The sequence below is a fragment of the Gallinula chloropus genome (assembly GCF_964237585.1).
Source record: "Gallinula chloropus genome assembly, chromosome: 2".
Classification (NCBI taxonomy): domain Eukaryota; kingdom Metazoa; phylum Chordata; class Aves; order Gruiformes; family Rallidae; genus Gallinula; species Gallinula chloropus.
In genome coordinates this window covers 79,699,655-79,716,174 of record NC_140086.1, presented here as the reverse complement: position 1 = coordinate 79,716,174, position 16,520 = coordinate 79,699,655, and the positions used below count along the sequence as shown (strand labels likewise).

Genomic DNA, 16,520 nt, shown 5'->3' with positions numbered 1-16,520 from the left:
AGAGCCCTGGCACAGGCTGCCCAGGGAGGTGGTGGAGTCTCCTTCTCTGGAGATATTCAAGACCTCTCTGGGTGCCTACCTGTGTGACCTTTCCTAGGGAACCTGCTTTGTCAGGGGGGTTGGACTCAGTGATCTCTGGAGGTCCCTTCCAACCCCTACAATCCTGTGATTCTGTGAAACAGGCTCCCAGGTTGGCCAAAAGATCAGAACAAGTCAAATATTTAGACTTGTCATGTGAATCCATTCTTCACTGGATGACCTACAGAAGGATTCCAAAAGATAGAAAGATAAAGAAAGTCCATTAACCATGGGAAAAAATATCTGAAACTTTTAGTATGAGCAGCAACCATGCAGGAAACTGTCCTCCCAGTGTAAAACCTTGGGAAACCTTCTAGTCCTTGAAGAAATGCTATTTCATAGCATTGGAAGAAAAAAGTTTTACTCCTTCCACAGGCGAGTTGTGCCTGCACAAGAAGTACTGTAAACCTACAACAGTGGAAGAGCTTTTTCACCCTTGTTGACAGTGGCAGTATTGTGTCAGAGTAGGGAAAAAAGGCCTAGTTCTGTAAAGAAACATAACACTGGGGCTTTTTCTTAAATCTGCATGGGATCTGAAAGGCTGCACCTGAGCCTTCCCAGGCTGACTGGGCAGCATGCAAATGTAGTCAGCTGAGGGTGGCCATAAGTAGTCTCATGTCTTTGAAGCCTCAGGTTGGAATTACAGCTGCATCTTCAAACAGTGAGAATTAGTTGTATTGCTGAGTGAAAGACAAGCATGTAGACAAGATGTTTTCTCTAAAGGCTGTAAATAGAAGCCATTAGACTCTCGATATGTAAGAGAGCTGATGTGATTAGTCATATTGATGTAGTTTTGGTTGTAAGCAAGCAGTGACTCCTTCCAGCAGCCCTGCTTTGTGACTGTATGACTGAATGTGAAATTTATCTATCAGAGGGGAGGGACGTGGCTGAAGAGTTTTGCCCATGCAATTAAGGGACTGGATCTGATCTTAGAAAGCAAGGTGTGTTAGGGAACTTACTCTCAGCTTACAGACTGTGCATAATGCTCCTTGCCATTATTTGATACTCCATTGCCATTAGGCACTTTGGGGAAAAAAATGCTTCCTTCTGTGCATAAGTAGAAATACTGCTCCAAATGCCAGTCTTGCTGCCATTGCCAGACAAAAATACTGAAGAATAAACACTTAGGTTCACTGCTAGACCTGTTCAGATGACACTACAATTCAGCCCTGAGATCATTGCACTGCTGTAAGCTAAGTGAAGACACAGACTACAAAGAAAGAAAACTGATGCGTTTGTAGCACACATCCCTTTTTCTTGTGGGATGTGTGAGCCTCAGCACAGTGCAGAAATCCCAAAAGAATTTGTCCTGGTGCTAAAATAGTGCATTTCTCCACTGCAGCAAAGGTTTGCTCTGTCAGGGAAGAGCACTCCCTCGCTTGTGAGCTGTGCACAAAGGGGCAGGCTGTGCGAGGAGCCAGCTACTCAAGGGAACCCTGCCTTACCCAGCAGGAATAACAGCAAATGGGCTGCTCTTCAACAAGTGCTCTGCTTAGAATAGCAGCAGTGTCTTTGAGCTTAAACAATGCAGTGCAGAACTCAGGGTTTTTCCAAGGCAGCCTGATTTCCTTCCTTCCCTCCTTCCTCCCTTCCTTCCTTCCTTCGTCCCTCCCTTCCAGCTGACCTCTGCCTTAAGCCTTCAGTGATGACACAGAAGCTGCAGTCAGTTAAGATCCTTTGCCCTGTTAGCTGCTGGCAGACACATGTATAGTGTTTAGTTACCTGCATCTGAGCTGCAAGGCCTCCTAGGCTGTTTCCATGTTAGTTAGTGCCTGCTGTATGGAAGCAATGAGCAGAGGGGTCCTTTGTGAGGGCATGGGCTCCTTTGGTGCACCTGCTGCTGCCCCCTCCACGTGGCAGTCACAGCCATGCCCTCACGCACACATCCCTGTGCAGACCCTGCACACGTCGGTGAAGTTGCATGCCCAGAGTTGAAAGCAGGCTATTGATTGTGCAAGCAGCACTAGGGAAAGTGGGATATTTAGCCCTCTGAGGGGACTGGAAGTGGTGGCATCTGTGTGCATCTGGGAGCTGGTTTGGAAAGCAAGTGATGTCTTAATGAGAGCTGTGAGCATCCTCGTTTAAGTCATTACCATTGGTGTAAAAGCATGTCTGGCTCTGCATGGATGAAGCAAGGTCACTGCTTGAGCAGCATATGAGATGCAGATAGAGAAGGCAGTTTCTCAGAGATGGGTGTGAATGCTCCCCAGCTCACCGTCACTCAAATGACCTGGAATAGTTTGTAGTTACTTGTTTGTTTATACCAGGGAAGGAGCAATCAGTTCTTAGAGCAGTAGTTAGGGGACTGGGCCATTCAGTTCAGCTTCCTCTTCAAGCAGCCTCAGCTGGGATAGACTACAGTGCTTTAGGGATGCACTGCCAAACACCAGCTCTGTTAGCTGCATGGTCCCTGTTAACTGAAGTGTCAGCAAGACACGTGGCCAGTTGTATCTTCATATTCTTGAGCGCTCTATGTACTGCGACAGGTTTTCCCTTCCCAGTAAGACAGGCTCGAGGTGCCAAGGGTGCCATGCTGTGCGCACCATGGCATGTCCGTCCGTCTGTCACCAAGTCAGTGTACAGCAGGAGAGCTGCACAGTGCTCCTTAGTTTTAATACATGTTCTACTAGAAACAGCTCAAAGCTCTTTCCAGCTTCAACTGTAATAGCACCAGTGCTATTATAAAAGGAATTTCAATGCTGCTTTCCTCTTTTTTTAATGGGTTCACAGTTACAGAAAAAGGGAGAAAGGAGAAATTTTCATGAATAAACAGACTGGTTAAGTTAGTTATGTAGAATGCTATCTTATATTTAATTAGCAGACACCGCTTAAGAAACCAAATCCAGATGTTCAAGTTTACCCTGTGATGTTTCTTTCCTTTCTAATTCAAAAGGAGACTGAAAGAGTAGAGGGAAAGCTTTTACATTTGCACTTGTATGTGTGTGAGAGGTTTATGCAAGGCTTACAGATTTCAGATTTACTTGGTACAAACCACAGACAAACTTGTAAGAACTGTAAAACCCTTTATTAAAAAATCCCACAAACAAAACATGGCTATGAAGTTTCGACTAAAGTGAAGACTTGGGCACTTAAGTTGAGGAAATTGATATGCATCAGTTGTGTTGTGGTAACCAAATTCATATGCAAGATAACCTGCATTACATTTAAGTCTCAGTGAAAGTCTAAATTTAATAGATGCAGTAGAAAACAGCTGGTCTGTTTACTGGTGTATATGTTTGGGCCTGAGAGTTGAGTATCTGTGTGTCAGTACGCACTCCGGCACCTGAAGGGGCCTACAAGAAAAGTGGAGAGGGGCTTTTTTAGAAGGACATGTAGTGATAGGATGGGTGGAATGGTTTTAAATTCAAAGGGGGTAGATTTAGATTGGATATTAGGAAAAAATTCTTTACTACAAGGGTGGTGAGGCACTGGAACAGGTTGCTCAGGGAAGTGGTGGCTGTCCCCTCCCTGGCTGTGTCCAAGGCCAGGTTGGATGGGGCCTTGAGCAACCTGGTCTAGTGAGAGGTGCCCCTGCCCATGGCAGGGGGATTGGAACTAGATGATCTTGGAGGTCCCTTCCAAACCAAACCAGTCTGTGATTCTATAAATACATGTCAAAATGTCACCTGCTTTACAGTTACGTTTGCCCATTATTAAGGAGTCTAATCATGGCTTTAAAATGTTTCTAATACTTACAGTATTAGTTTCTATATTATATTTTAGGCCATTTTTTGTATTATATAATAAAATACTACATTTTTTTTGTAAACAGAATGTAAAATTTAGATTCATATCCAAAATCATTCTTTTGACAAGGGAAAAAAACACATACTGATTTCTAAGGGCTCCTGCTGATGAGCATCTGTAGTTTAAGGAGTTACTATTGGCAACTGTCTGTTCCTTTCATTTGTGGAAGTTATCAGCCCCTGAGGAAGAGTAGCACACGGGCATTGTGTCAGCTCTCTAGTGCTTACATCTTGTAGCACAACAGCATGTGCTGCCATAGGTTGGCAGTTATAGTCATCTCATGTATTAATGTACAGTGTATGCAATTATAACTATGTATCTGATGTAATCATATGCAGAGTGTAGGTATATATATTTTTGTGTGAGGGGGGTTGTATTATATCATCATGATCAGAAGTTTTAAGCTGCAGCATTTAACGTGTTTGCCTGGTGATTTCCTATTTCTTCTCCTACCATGGACAGAAAATTGGGACAGACTGATGGAGACTGTAGGCTCCTTAACTGATCTCGCAAGATTCAATTAGAGGGATCCCATCACTGTCTTAAAACGGCAGAGAGGGCTCCAGAGTCACAGGCTTTGCTTTGCTGAGTCCTGTGATAACTCAAATTCAGCCTAAGAAGGGAGGAGGAAAGTCTCTGTACCATTTGATGAGAGTTTTCTGTAAGCAGCCCTATCATTTCCCCAGTGTTCAGTCATATCTGCTTGGGTATTTTCTATAATTAATCCTCAAGCACCTAGGAAATGAGAAGAAAACCCTAATCAAGAGCAAGGAAGCCAGTGTAGCAGGGGAGATTCCCTATCTGAAGGAATTGAAGTACAGAGTACAGGACTCAGTAGTTGCTGCTTTCTGCTTATTTCTTATTCCTGTAAGAGCTGGAGCGGGTCACTGGAAGAGAAGCAGCTGTGTTTCCTTCAGGCTGAGAAGCCTCGTCTGTTTCAAAGGCGACTCCAGATGCCCAAGCTTTTGCGCTCAGCTTTGGGTTGGTCATGCCAGACTAGGAACTGCTAAGTGCCCAGTGGATACCATCTGCCAGCTCTCCAGTCCTGTTACCAGGAAGGCTTCACCAGCCAGCGAAATGCAGGCGCTGGCTGGAGCACACATGGGTGAAGATAGAGTATTTGTACCCACTCAATATATTTACCAAAATAGCACTGGACGTGTTCCCATTCTGATGCTGTGCATCCACCAAACCTTTTTTACCCAATGGTTTCCTTTTTACTCAATTGCTTCATTCCAGTTGAGCTCAGCATGTCTTGTTATTTCCCACCCATCAGTCCTGCAGCTGATTTTTCCCATACAGGTTGCCAGAGGCTATCCAGCTTTCAGTAGCCCCACTCAATCTCATGTTTTCAGTCACTAACTTATAAATAATGCTGTTTCATCTCACTTTCTGCATTCACCTAGAAGTTCATGTTCCACGTGACAGAGTGTCCTGAGGAGAGCTTGTGTATACATCAGACACTGATGATTTTCATGTTTCCAGCTACTCCGTGCTGCTCAGCTGTGAGACACAAAGCGACAGGAGTTTAATTCTTTGCATCTTTGCAGCAAGACCAACTGCTGCCTGACATCCTCAGCTTGCATTTGTGAACCAGGCTTGCAGACTGAGAAACACCAAGGAACAGGTTCCTGTTTCACTGGTGAAAACTTTAGAAGGCAGAAGTAGAAGGCAGCAGCGTGATGCAACTGCACAGCAGTTCCATGCAGTGGGCATCTCTTGCTGCGTGCCAGGGGCTTTGTTTCTGGGGTCCCATGCAGGCTGGCATTCAGCCCCTGTGAATGCACTTCATGAGTTGCAATACCTAAAAAGCTGTTGTGCGCTTCACTTTGTTTCCCTCTTTGGAGACAAAACACCTGAAGGGTCAGATTTCAAGGCTGAGAAACCATAAATTGCATACAGGACTTGACAGGAGATTGGCTGTAATTTTCAGATGCCTCAGGCAACTACTGCCTCTGGCTACTCTGTAGCCAGAGGGTGTGCAACAAAGCATTTTAAAACAGAATTTGCCACAAGCAGTATATGTGAACATACTTTAATAAATGTAGTTAGGTTGTTTTCCCTTTTCCTAATGAAAATAAGGTCAGTTGCCACTACTGTGAAATGAGTATTGGTCTTAGGTATCAAGAAAATACAGGAAAACTAGAATTTATGTCCTTACTTTCATGCATTTTAGCAAACAGAGGGAAGGTTTCTGATTACACACTTGATTAAGTTCAGTAACCTTGAGTAGAGCAAGGCGATTCACAAATTTTGACTAATGCAAGAGAATGTCAGGGTTTTCACTCCATTATTCCTCCTTCAGTCTCACTTAAAAGACCTTCATCCAAGTATCTGCTGCCTCATCCCCATGTTTGCAAGTGATTCAAGTGCTGGAAAGAGGAACAAGAAAAAGCAAGGGATATGGTTTCTGTTTCCTTGTGACTGATGCCAAAATTCTTCTCTGTTTTTTTGAGAGGGCTGCTACCCAAGAAAATGACCCACTTCTTAAAACTGTTAAGCTTTGATAGCTATATATGTTCCAGGCTGCTAATGCTGGTGCTTAGTTCACAAGCTGAAGAAAATGTTTTCAGAGCGAAGTGGTTATTTCTGAAGTCCTTAATTTAGAAGTTCCTCCCTGTGCTTTATGCCCAACCAGCACGCAATGCTGACATCTTCCCACTTGCCCATCTCAAGTCTCAAATAGATGACTGACAGCAGACACGCAGAAGATGGTGGAATTGGAAAAGGGGGCAGTATTTGGGGCAGGAGGTGGTGGTGGGGAGAAATAGGAAAATATTTAATGCTAAAAGTGAGCCAAAGATGGAGTCTTTGTGCAGTGACAGTGCAGGAAGGTCCAGCAGATGAACACATAGCTACAAATGGACTGAAGTTAACGAAGCTTCATTTTTTTATTAATTTGTGTCTTGTGGTCAAGGGAAGAGCATCAGGGGCTGAAAAGGAGAAGCCATACTTTAACTTCCTTGAACTCTGAGATATTCTACATCTTTCCTGAAAAGGGGGAGTGCAATATGAATATAAAGCTCAGTAATCTCTTTTGTCTTGAGTATTTGGCTACTGTAGCATTTCTGCCTTGCTAAAGAAACACAAGCACCACAGAAACACTGAAAAGCATCGTTGCCATCAGAAACTATGTGCTGCCTTTCTGATCCAGAATTAATTTTTTTTTTATTTCTACACAGTAACTTAGACTGCGCAGTGTTTGAGCACATGACCACTGATAAGCTCACAGATTTCACTGTTTACACAAAAGAAATCATCATGATGAATCCTCGTTTCCATGGTGCAGCTAAGCCATTTATTCTAGCAAGGTAGAATGGCCAGGGACATGAGCTGGAGTTTTGCAGCACTGTAGTTCCAGCACAGCAGTTACTCACCACTGTGCTAGAATTTATAAATGCAAGATTACTCAAGAGCCAACTTTCTTAAAGTGGTTTGTGTTACTACATTGACTAGGGAAAGGCTTTGTTGTTTTCTAAAGCTGGCCAAAGTTATATGAATTTTGTGTGGTCATTCGGCTTTTAAGAAAGTTCAGTCTGGTTACGGAACTTTTTAGGTAGCAGTTGATCATTTTCAATGCACTACACAGTATCAAACATAGATGAGTACTGCCTATCCTCACTCCCCTTCCACCAAATTTAAAGCAGTTGCACTTTATAGTACATTGTCCAGTTCATCCAAACTGAAGCAGTTGTTCATCCTCCCCTGCCCAAGGTCATGTTCACCGCCCCGCTCAACAGATTTTTCCCCAAATATCTCCTTTTCTGCTTGTGAGAATAATTAATCCCTCTGTGTAGTGCTGAAGAGGTCTGGGCTCAGAGTAGCTACTGCAGCATATGGAATGGTTGGACTTGACGATCTTCAAAGGTCTTCTCCAGCCTTGTGATTCTGTGCTTCTGTATCCCTCCATTCCTGGTATCTGGTGCTTGCTTTCATGAACACCTTTTAATAACAAAGAAGAGCTTAGGCATGGGTAGCAACTGGCTTTAAGAAACAACACAAACTATACTTTCTTCAGATCCAAAGTACTGTATGGCATTATTTAGCCTTCCATGTAGTTTCTCCTCCCAAGTTTAAAGATGAATGAAAGAAAACTCGCATAGGAACCAAATTTTGCTGCCACCTGATATGGTGATATTCAGTGTCCCAGGTCAAAAAGCAGCCAAAAGTTTAAGCTATTGCAGATGCCGCTGGATTTGTCTTCAAGGCTTATTCTTTTTTTTTCTCTGTCTTTTATGGGCTGATTTTGTTTTACATCTCTGCATTGCTTTATTATCAAAGGTTAGAACTGGGCTTTATTAGAGTCACAGGAAAACAGGACTGAGAGGCAGAGAAATCCACGGGAAGAATTGTCAGATCAAGAAACCGGTCCCTCTCAGAGGGGACAGCCCCAGCTGCCAGGATCTGAAATTCCCTGGGGAAAGAGTTCAGTATCGTTACGTCTGATGAGTACACAAAGAAAGGAAATTTTAAAAGAGCAACAAATTTCCCTCACAATCCCCAATCTTACTTAATCAACGCCTTCATTAGAGCCTGGTTGTATTAAGGAGATTTCACAAGTCCTGTCTAGGATATTCACATTTTGAAAAACACCATTAACTTTTAAAATTAAATTCTTTTGACCTTACTGTCATACACCATGTGGATGCCAAGGACAGCCTTTAGAATAATACCACCCATCCAGTGGATGAGTTTGTTTTCACTACTTTCTTTTTTCCCCATCTCTGAACTCCCAGATTAATTTTTTACCTTCAGGATGCTGGCACACGAATAACAACTGGAAAATGACATATTAGCACACATTCAGTGGAATAGCTTTTTCCCTTTTCAAGGTTAGGTTTAGTTCCCACGTGGGTAAGGATTATTTCAGGCACGAGTGGAAGCATTCCTGCCTGCTCAGGAAGATGCTGGAGCACCAGAGGCTGACTTTATAAAATCCTCACGAGGGCCTTGTCCCATCCATGGCACTGCACTGAGCCTTTGTCCCAGAACAAAGGATTTCTGTTTGCTCCAGTGAGGTGGAGACTGATGTCTCCTTCATGATTGTTCAGGTTTTGCACAAAGGGCCTATTCTGCACGAGTGGCTGGAACAAGCAGAAAGGCAAGGGTCGAGTATTGTCACTGCAGCAAGTTTCAGCTCACACTTCTGGAGTCGCGATAGAAAGCAGCAAGGGCTGCAGAAAACTCAGTACAGGAGCAAATGGCCAAGTTGTGAACTCAACAGTTTTCCAAAGGAGCGTAGGAATCTGACAGCTTTGGTTTATTCAAGTTTTTTAGGTGAGGCTGTACTCTGTAAAATAGCCTTCTTTCTGTAAGAAATAACGCGGTGCAATTCAGTAGGGAGATATAACAAGTATCTTAATTTAGTGACCCAACCCAGCCTGAAAAATACCACTTCAGTATTTTCAGCAGCAGCTGAGGGGGTTAAAGCAGATGTGGCATCATTTGAATGCTATCTGAGAGTCAGAGTATTGTGCAGGGGTTGGACCTGGCTTTATTTCTGAAGGATGCTGTGCTCCCTCACATCGAACTCTAAGGAAAGCTGGGGGAGGCAGAGGGAGACTCAGGTCTGTAGCAACCATTTCAGAAGATGAGAAGTCAAGGAGTTTTCCCGCAGGCAGGTTGTGGTTTCTTTTGCTCCCCCTGCTGCTTGACGAACTTCACCACAGCTGTTCTCAGCTCCACACCACCCTTCGCAGAGCACGGGGTTCACATACTGACTGGCGTGCGCCTGAGGGGTGAGTGCTCTAAGAGAGCATCCTTGTGATTCAAGGAATCAGCATGGTGATAAACCGCTCCCACACACGACTGCAGTCTGACATTTCGCTGTGCACAGGTCCAGGGCCTTTTGCTTTGTAGGATCACGGGATTTTTTGGGTTGGAAGGGTCTCATGAGTTTGTCAGGTGCAGCCTCTGGCTCAGGGCAGAGTCAGCTATGAGGTCAGGGCAGGTTCCCTGGGGCTTTGGCCAGTCTGGTCTTGAAAAAGTTACATTTCCCAGGCAGGAAAAGGACCCTCTTTCTGCACACCTTCAGAATGGCAGGACATCAAGAAGTACCCTAACAGAGCATCAGACCTGGAACCTCCAATGCCTCCATTTGGGCTTTTTGTTTGTTTTTTTTTAAAGCTATCCATTGCAAACTCCTCAGAACTGCCAACACTGGGGTGGCCATGCAAAGACTGCCCTCCAGTGTGATTTACAGCAGAGATAGCATAGGATTCTAAAGGGCAGCCTGTGGAATGCACCAAGCTTCTGTAGCAAGCCAGTGATGCTGCTGGCCTCAGCCGTCATACCATAACCAGCAGTTCCTCCACAGCTTCCAAAGAACTTTGATTGTTTACAGCAGTGTGCTTAAATATAAAAAAAAAACCCACTAAGAAAAATCCAAAATAATCCCCCCGAAAAACCCCAAACAAAAACCCAACAACCCCCCCTGCTCCGAAACAGAGTCTTTAAAGTCTTTCACGTGATTATTTTCATGTTGAAGTCACATGTGATTTCCTGTCAACAAGGTACAGTGCCAGTATGGTAAAACCTAGACTTTTTGATTTCTTGATCCACAGTAAAGCACAATATCCTTTACTTGTGTAAATTGATGAGTAGTTGGATCTCCTTCCTTAATAAGAACTCTGTTGAACGTTTTCCACGTTGCTTAACTACTCGAGAGTCTGCACAGTGGCACGAGCGCTTCAGCAGGTATTAGGGATTTGTATTCTGTGGCACAGCTATATTCAACAGGAAAACACCCTCCAACTGTAGTGTGGGAAGGGAGGGGGTGACTAATAACTGTTTCTGTAGTTTCAGTACTAGTAGTTACTAGTTCAAAACTGTTGTTCCTTTTATTATTCGTCATAAAAAAATGGAGAAGTGCAGTTTCATTTAACGTTAAGATGCTAGAGTGAGTTTTTGAGTGACAAGCCCCAGTACTACAGAGTCATTTAGAAAACAAGATTTTCAAGGTCAGTGAAGGTATGGATTTGGAACAGTCATGAGAACAGCACTAAAAATATTAAACTTTTTTTTTCCTCCAGCATCTTGCTGGTTGCAAAGTGTTGTACAGAGGAGTCAAATTCAGTTTTTTGACAGGTGCAAATTAGAACAAGGTACTCTTTTGACTTCTTAAACACAACTGTGAGATCAGCTCATCTTGTAAGTGCAATACCACCTCTGAAAGGAGATGAAATTATGGAAGTTCTGATTACTTGAGAAAGAAGGAGGCCATGGAGATGTTTGGCACATGAGGAGACTGGGTCACATTAAGTCTCAGGCTACTTTTTGCTTTGTTTATTGCACACTTCAAAAGACAAAATCGTGTGACTTAAGTTCCTCTCTGTTAGTAGAAGTGGTAAATCTGATACTGTCCCTAAGATCTGACATGCAATTCAAGGCTGTGATGCATAATAAGGTGTAGAGTTCCTGTGCCCTCACTGGGCACCACATAGCATAAATGGGCATAGAAGGGTCACGGACAAGGCATGGGTAAATTAATTGATGTGCAATCCTCAATACTTACACAGAACAGCGTTTTGAGGGTTGGACATGCCTCTCTCCGACAGCCATACTTCTGCAGATAGAGCAAGTTCAATAAGTGATACAGAAGAACCTTTAACAAGTTAACAGTAGCCTTCCCTATCATTAAATCTGTTATTCCAGTCTCATTCCAGGCTGTGGTATATTTAGCCAATTTTTTTAAATGCCCATTTTTGGATAGCATAGATTCTTTCCCAGGAGTATAGAGCCATATCATGTCTTTGTCGTCAGGCAGCATTTCTTCTAATTGGAGATTGCACCAAAGTCTAGAAATGCTGTACTGTTGTTTATAGCTCACTGGAATAATCATTTGGCCCTTACATTTATCAATGAATGCCCAAAAAGACAGGCAGCTTTCTACAAGTGCCTAAAAGTAACCCAGTGTAGCACCCCGCAGATTGCTTCTCACATGACAGTCGCCTTTGTTAGTGTGACGCATTACAATGCATTATATCCTGGGTCTCTGAGGTTTAGCAATCCCTGTCAGCAACCAGAATAAATGGAAATAGCTTCCAGGAACTGCAGAGCCTCTGACAAGAGAGTGTTAGCTTTCAAGAACTACTAGCATTCAAACTCACACATGCAGCTTCTGAAAGAGACTTTCATGGACAGCCTTTCACCAGGATCAGTTGTGACAGTCAAACGCATGGAAGTGTACTTAAGAAAAGCAATTAAAGAGAAGGCGGGCTGAGCACTGGTGGTTTGGTACTTTCCCTGCAGAAACAAAGATTCGGTGCATTTTCTCAGGCTTGTTGACAGCAGAAGTTTTTGTCCTGTAACCCTTTAATATGCCTTGATGCTCAGTGTTGGAGTTGAGACTAGCAAGGTCCCACATGAAATTAAGCACACCTACTTCGGGTGAGTGTCTAAGCCACAAGTGAGAGGGAACTTTCTCAGTTTTTCAAGGCACAACTGGACTGCAAAAAGAAAAAAAAAATAAATCATGAATATTAGATAGTTTGCATGCACAAGGTAAGGCTGCATGGGATGAAGGTGCGCTGCAGTTCCTGAACTCCTGAAGCTGTAACTGCCAGCAGCTCAGGCCATGCAGCTGGGGAAGGGCAACTCTCACTCTGCCCTTGCCTGCTTGTTGTGCCCTTTCCATAGCGAGCCCCAGTCGCCCTTTGCCAGGAGGCAGCACTGGCATACCTGGAGCTTTGCTCTGGTCTAGTGCAGCTGTACAGATTTGCTTACACCGCTGTGATTCATTGACATATTTAATAAAGTCCTTTCCATTTTACTACTGTAGATCAGTTAAAGGCATGTTACCCAATAGCACAAGCCTTCGGATCAGCTCAGATGATTAAAGCACTTTGAGAAATGCTTAGGCTGCTGCTGTTCATACAGTGGTAACACCACCATAATAAATACTACTGTCTTTACTCAGAGCTACAGATTCTCTGTAGCGTTCCACTCTCCTGTTTATATCTTAATTTGTTCATGTATTTTTAAAGCACTGATCTCTGCTCAGTTGGAGTTCTGTTTAAATGATCAAAGGCTTTAACAAATCTGCCCTTTAATACGCTGCACACATACCATATGACAACAGAAAATCAAATCATCTCTGTTGCTGGAGTCCCACACACGAAGTCCTTACCCCTGAAGCATTAAAATGCTTCAGCCTCAGCAGAGCTGCCGAGTACAATGTTCATTACTGTTTATAGCCATTGGGCCAACTGCAATTGCAACCTGAAGCTGCCATGACATTATACATGCGTGTTGCTAGCCTGTGTGGAAGCTTTTACTGTTTGGTCTTCACCTCTTGATTAGATTACATGAAGGTATAACTGTAACCCTACCCAAGCCTATTTTTAACCTTGTAGACACACAGAGAAAGATGTAAGGGGGCAGGTCGGGTTTTCTTTAGCTAAAAGAAAGATAGGAAACATCCTGTAGGTAAATCTTTTCCTAAAATCTTTCCTGAGTTTCCTGGACTTTCCCTGTTTCGCTGCGTTACTCTGAATCGGTTACCATCTTCTCCATTCTCCTTCCTGATCAGTCTTCACGCTTACCAAGGTAACGCCAAACATCATACAGACCACTCAGCATCACACACAAAAAAACCCCCTACAACTTCATTCCTATTTTCAGTGTACCTCATCTGTAATAGAATTGGTAGCCAAGATACCCCCTTGCCTTTGCGGGTTTAGAGTTACTACTTTTCTGAAGTAGAGCCTGGTTTTTTCTACTACATTTTGAACTTGTCTTTGAAACAACATGGAAACTTCCCAAGTTGCAAGTGTTAAATTGCAGAGGGCTTACATGACACAGAACATTATGTTCTTTTCCTGCAGTTTTGTTCCCTGGGGCCAATGAGAATATCATCTACTCATAAGATGACAGAGAGGAATCTCTTTGCAAAATTAAAATTAAATATCAATATGGGAACCAAAAGCTGGAAGCATGCTGAGACAGAAATAGAAGGCCCTTCTGCTACCAGGCCTCACCTCCTTGAAGTGCTTGCTCTTAGGCTTAGCAGTCACTGCTGGCTTTACCCACCAGCTGCTGTGTTGGAAGTGCTCTTTGAAGCCATTTATCAGCACCGACTGGGCCCCAGTGAGGGGAGCTGGGAACAGGGCAGTTTGCAGCAGCTGAGGAGGAATGACTCCATACCACCTGGGTGTAAGTCATTACCCCTGATTTGCAAACTAACCTTCCTTCTGTAGGAGCTGGATGGAAATTGACTCTGTTCTTATTAAAGCCAGAAACAAAGTTTAACTTCAAAGAGAACAGGACTGAAAACAGTATTTTGGGTCACTTGCTTGCCTGTTGGACCATGTTAGACTACTCTTTCAGGCGGCTGTTAAAGGGGGAAAACTGCTGTATTTGCCTTTGCCTGGCAGTGGGCTGTTAGCATAGAAGTATGGAATCTTGCAGTAACTATACTGCTTGGTAGGATGCTAACAGCGTTGTGCAGTGCAAGCAGCATAAAGGTCTTTGCTTTCATGAAAGCAGCAAATCAGCAGTAGAGAGCGGACATCTTTGCATCTTATTTTGTGTTCTGGACCTTGAAGAAAGATTTGACAACATCTCCCTGTATGGTTGCTTTATGGGTCAGTCACAGTAAGAGTACAAATCACACAGTCTGTGTAACGATGTCTGGGACAAAAGGATTTTGCCTGTACCTGTACAGTTACTTTTTAACTACTCGGTTCTCAGCCATGCAACCTCTGCTGTGGATTGTGCCCTCCACTTCAGTTGTACCTTTCTCTTGTAGTTTGGCCAGGAGATAGGACTGCTGGATAAAGCAGAAAAAACCTTATTCTCAGTTAATTTGTCTTCTGCTCTTAACCGTCCTCCACTTACTATTCTTTGTATAGGTGATGGAGATACACCACGAGGCAGCACAAAATCAGTCAAGTAAAAAAATAAGTAATGCTTCCTACCCTAAAAAGTGGGGAAGGAAACTGAGGATAAGCCTTTTTGCAGGAAGGTAAAATGGTTTGTTCACCACCCAGGCTGTCAGGATGCGAGACCTCCCACGGGCCACTGAGTCACAGGCTCAGGGAAACTTCTGCGGCCTGGGTGCTTGCAGGCTAAGCAGAAGACAATCTCTGGCATGCAACCAAAGAATGAGAGTGAGATCCCAGCTGCCTTGGTGGTGGTAGGACTTCAAAGATTAGCCTTAACAGCCATCTGAACATGTAGAGATGTGACAACTGGATAATAAGAGCTAGTATTACGATGCAAGCTTGTAGGCTAAATTATAAGAGAGTGGTCACAGTCTTCTAGAGCCAGTGCACATAATTTAACTGGTACACTGGTTTATAACCTGACAAAGGAGTGCCAAAGCATTTTAAGATTATCCAAATTCTGCCCTGTTCAGTGAGCTTTCTTCTTTAACATCTGCTTTACTGCGAGAATAACAGGAGGAAATCACTTCTTTGATTGCAAAACCAAATTAAAAACCGAAGTAGTTATACTTGAAAGGATGTCAGGTACCCTTTCTTACAGGAAAAGTCCTGTTAAGGGGTGGCAGCACCATTCTTCACTGAGAGCCTTGAACCGAATCGGGCCCCAGCTGCTAAGAGCCACCTCAGCCTGGCCTGAAGCCCTCCCTCAGCACTGACCAAAAAATCAGTGTGTACTACAGCTGCACCATTTGTCGTGGGCTTTTGGTGGAAGTGTTACATTCATGTGTGAACTGACAGCACACTCTTTAAAATAGCAAGACCTGGCGAATTTGTGGCCTGAGGGCACCATGTCCTGTTGAACACCTTTGCCTTGGTATCAGGCATGTTGCATACCAACAGCATTAGTATCAGCAGCATGTTTAAACCTCTAATCTTAGACTTAGGTCAGAACTCTGGGTCTTGGAGTACTTCAAATCTTCAGCTATTATAACATTTGATAATCAGTTTTGGAATATAGGTGCTGTAAAAATTGAGTTTCTTACTGGTTTTGTACAATCAAGTGCCATCATTTGTAGGCACCATAAAAATTCTCTATGTGTCATTGTGGAGCCAGAAGAGCAGGAATTGCTTCTGAGGTCAATATGCTTCTCTTACGTGCACTGGTGTACTCTGAATCACACAGAATCACACGGTTGGAAAAGACCTTTAAGATCATGAAGTCCAACCATTCCTGTCCTATGCTAAACGATATCCCGAAGTACCTCATCTACCCTTTTTTTAAACACATCCAGGATGGTGACTCAACCACCTTCCTGGGCATTGCTTTGAATACGTTTCTCAAAGTAAAGGAAAATAATTTTGGCTATGTTTATAAATTTTGCTGGTGATTGTTTCTTTTCCAGTGTTTTTTATCTGTTTTCCACTCCTTACTGAGAAAAAGAAAGTTGGTTGTGACTTTTGGAGCATTTAGCATCCTCACTTTAAGTCAAAGACAAGAATTGCTGAGGGTTGGGATGGCTTCCTGAAGAAGCCTTTAAAATCTTGGTTACAGTCAGACTGAACCATAATGCTAGAATTAGCAGAATCCAAGTCTAGCAAACAAATATTCTGCTAGGTTTGCATTCGTATGTTTGGGGTTTACTTTTTAAACAATTCCTTTATGAACTGTTGAATTGGGAATATTGCTTAATATCTAAGTTGTGTTGTTTTTTTCCCCTCAGTCTGTGTGCAGAGAGGCAGAAACATAGGACCACAGTTAAATAAAGTGATTAAATTTGATCATAAAATACACCCGCCTTAGTGATGATTAAC

The 16,520-nt window shown here is 43.3% G+C and overlaps 1 protein-coding gene across 1 annotated transcript in view; it reads left to right on the top strand.

The window, feature by feature from the left end:
* ANKH (ANKH inorganic pyrophosphate transport regulator) overlaps positions 1–16,520 on the top strand; it is a 104,881-nt gene that overhangs the window by 83,616 nt on the left and 4,745 nt on the right. The gene's annotated exons all lie outside the window — the stretch shown is intronic.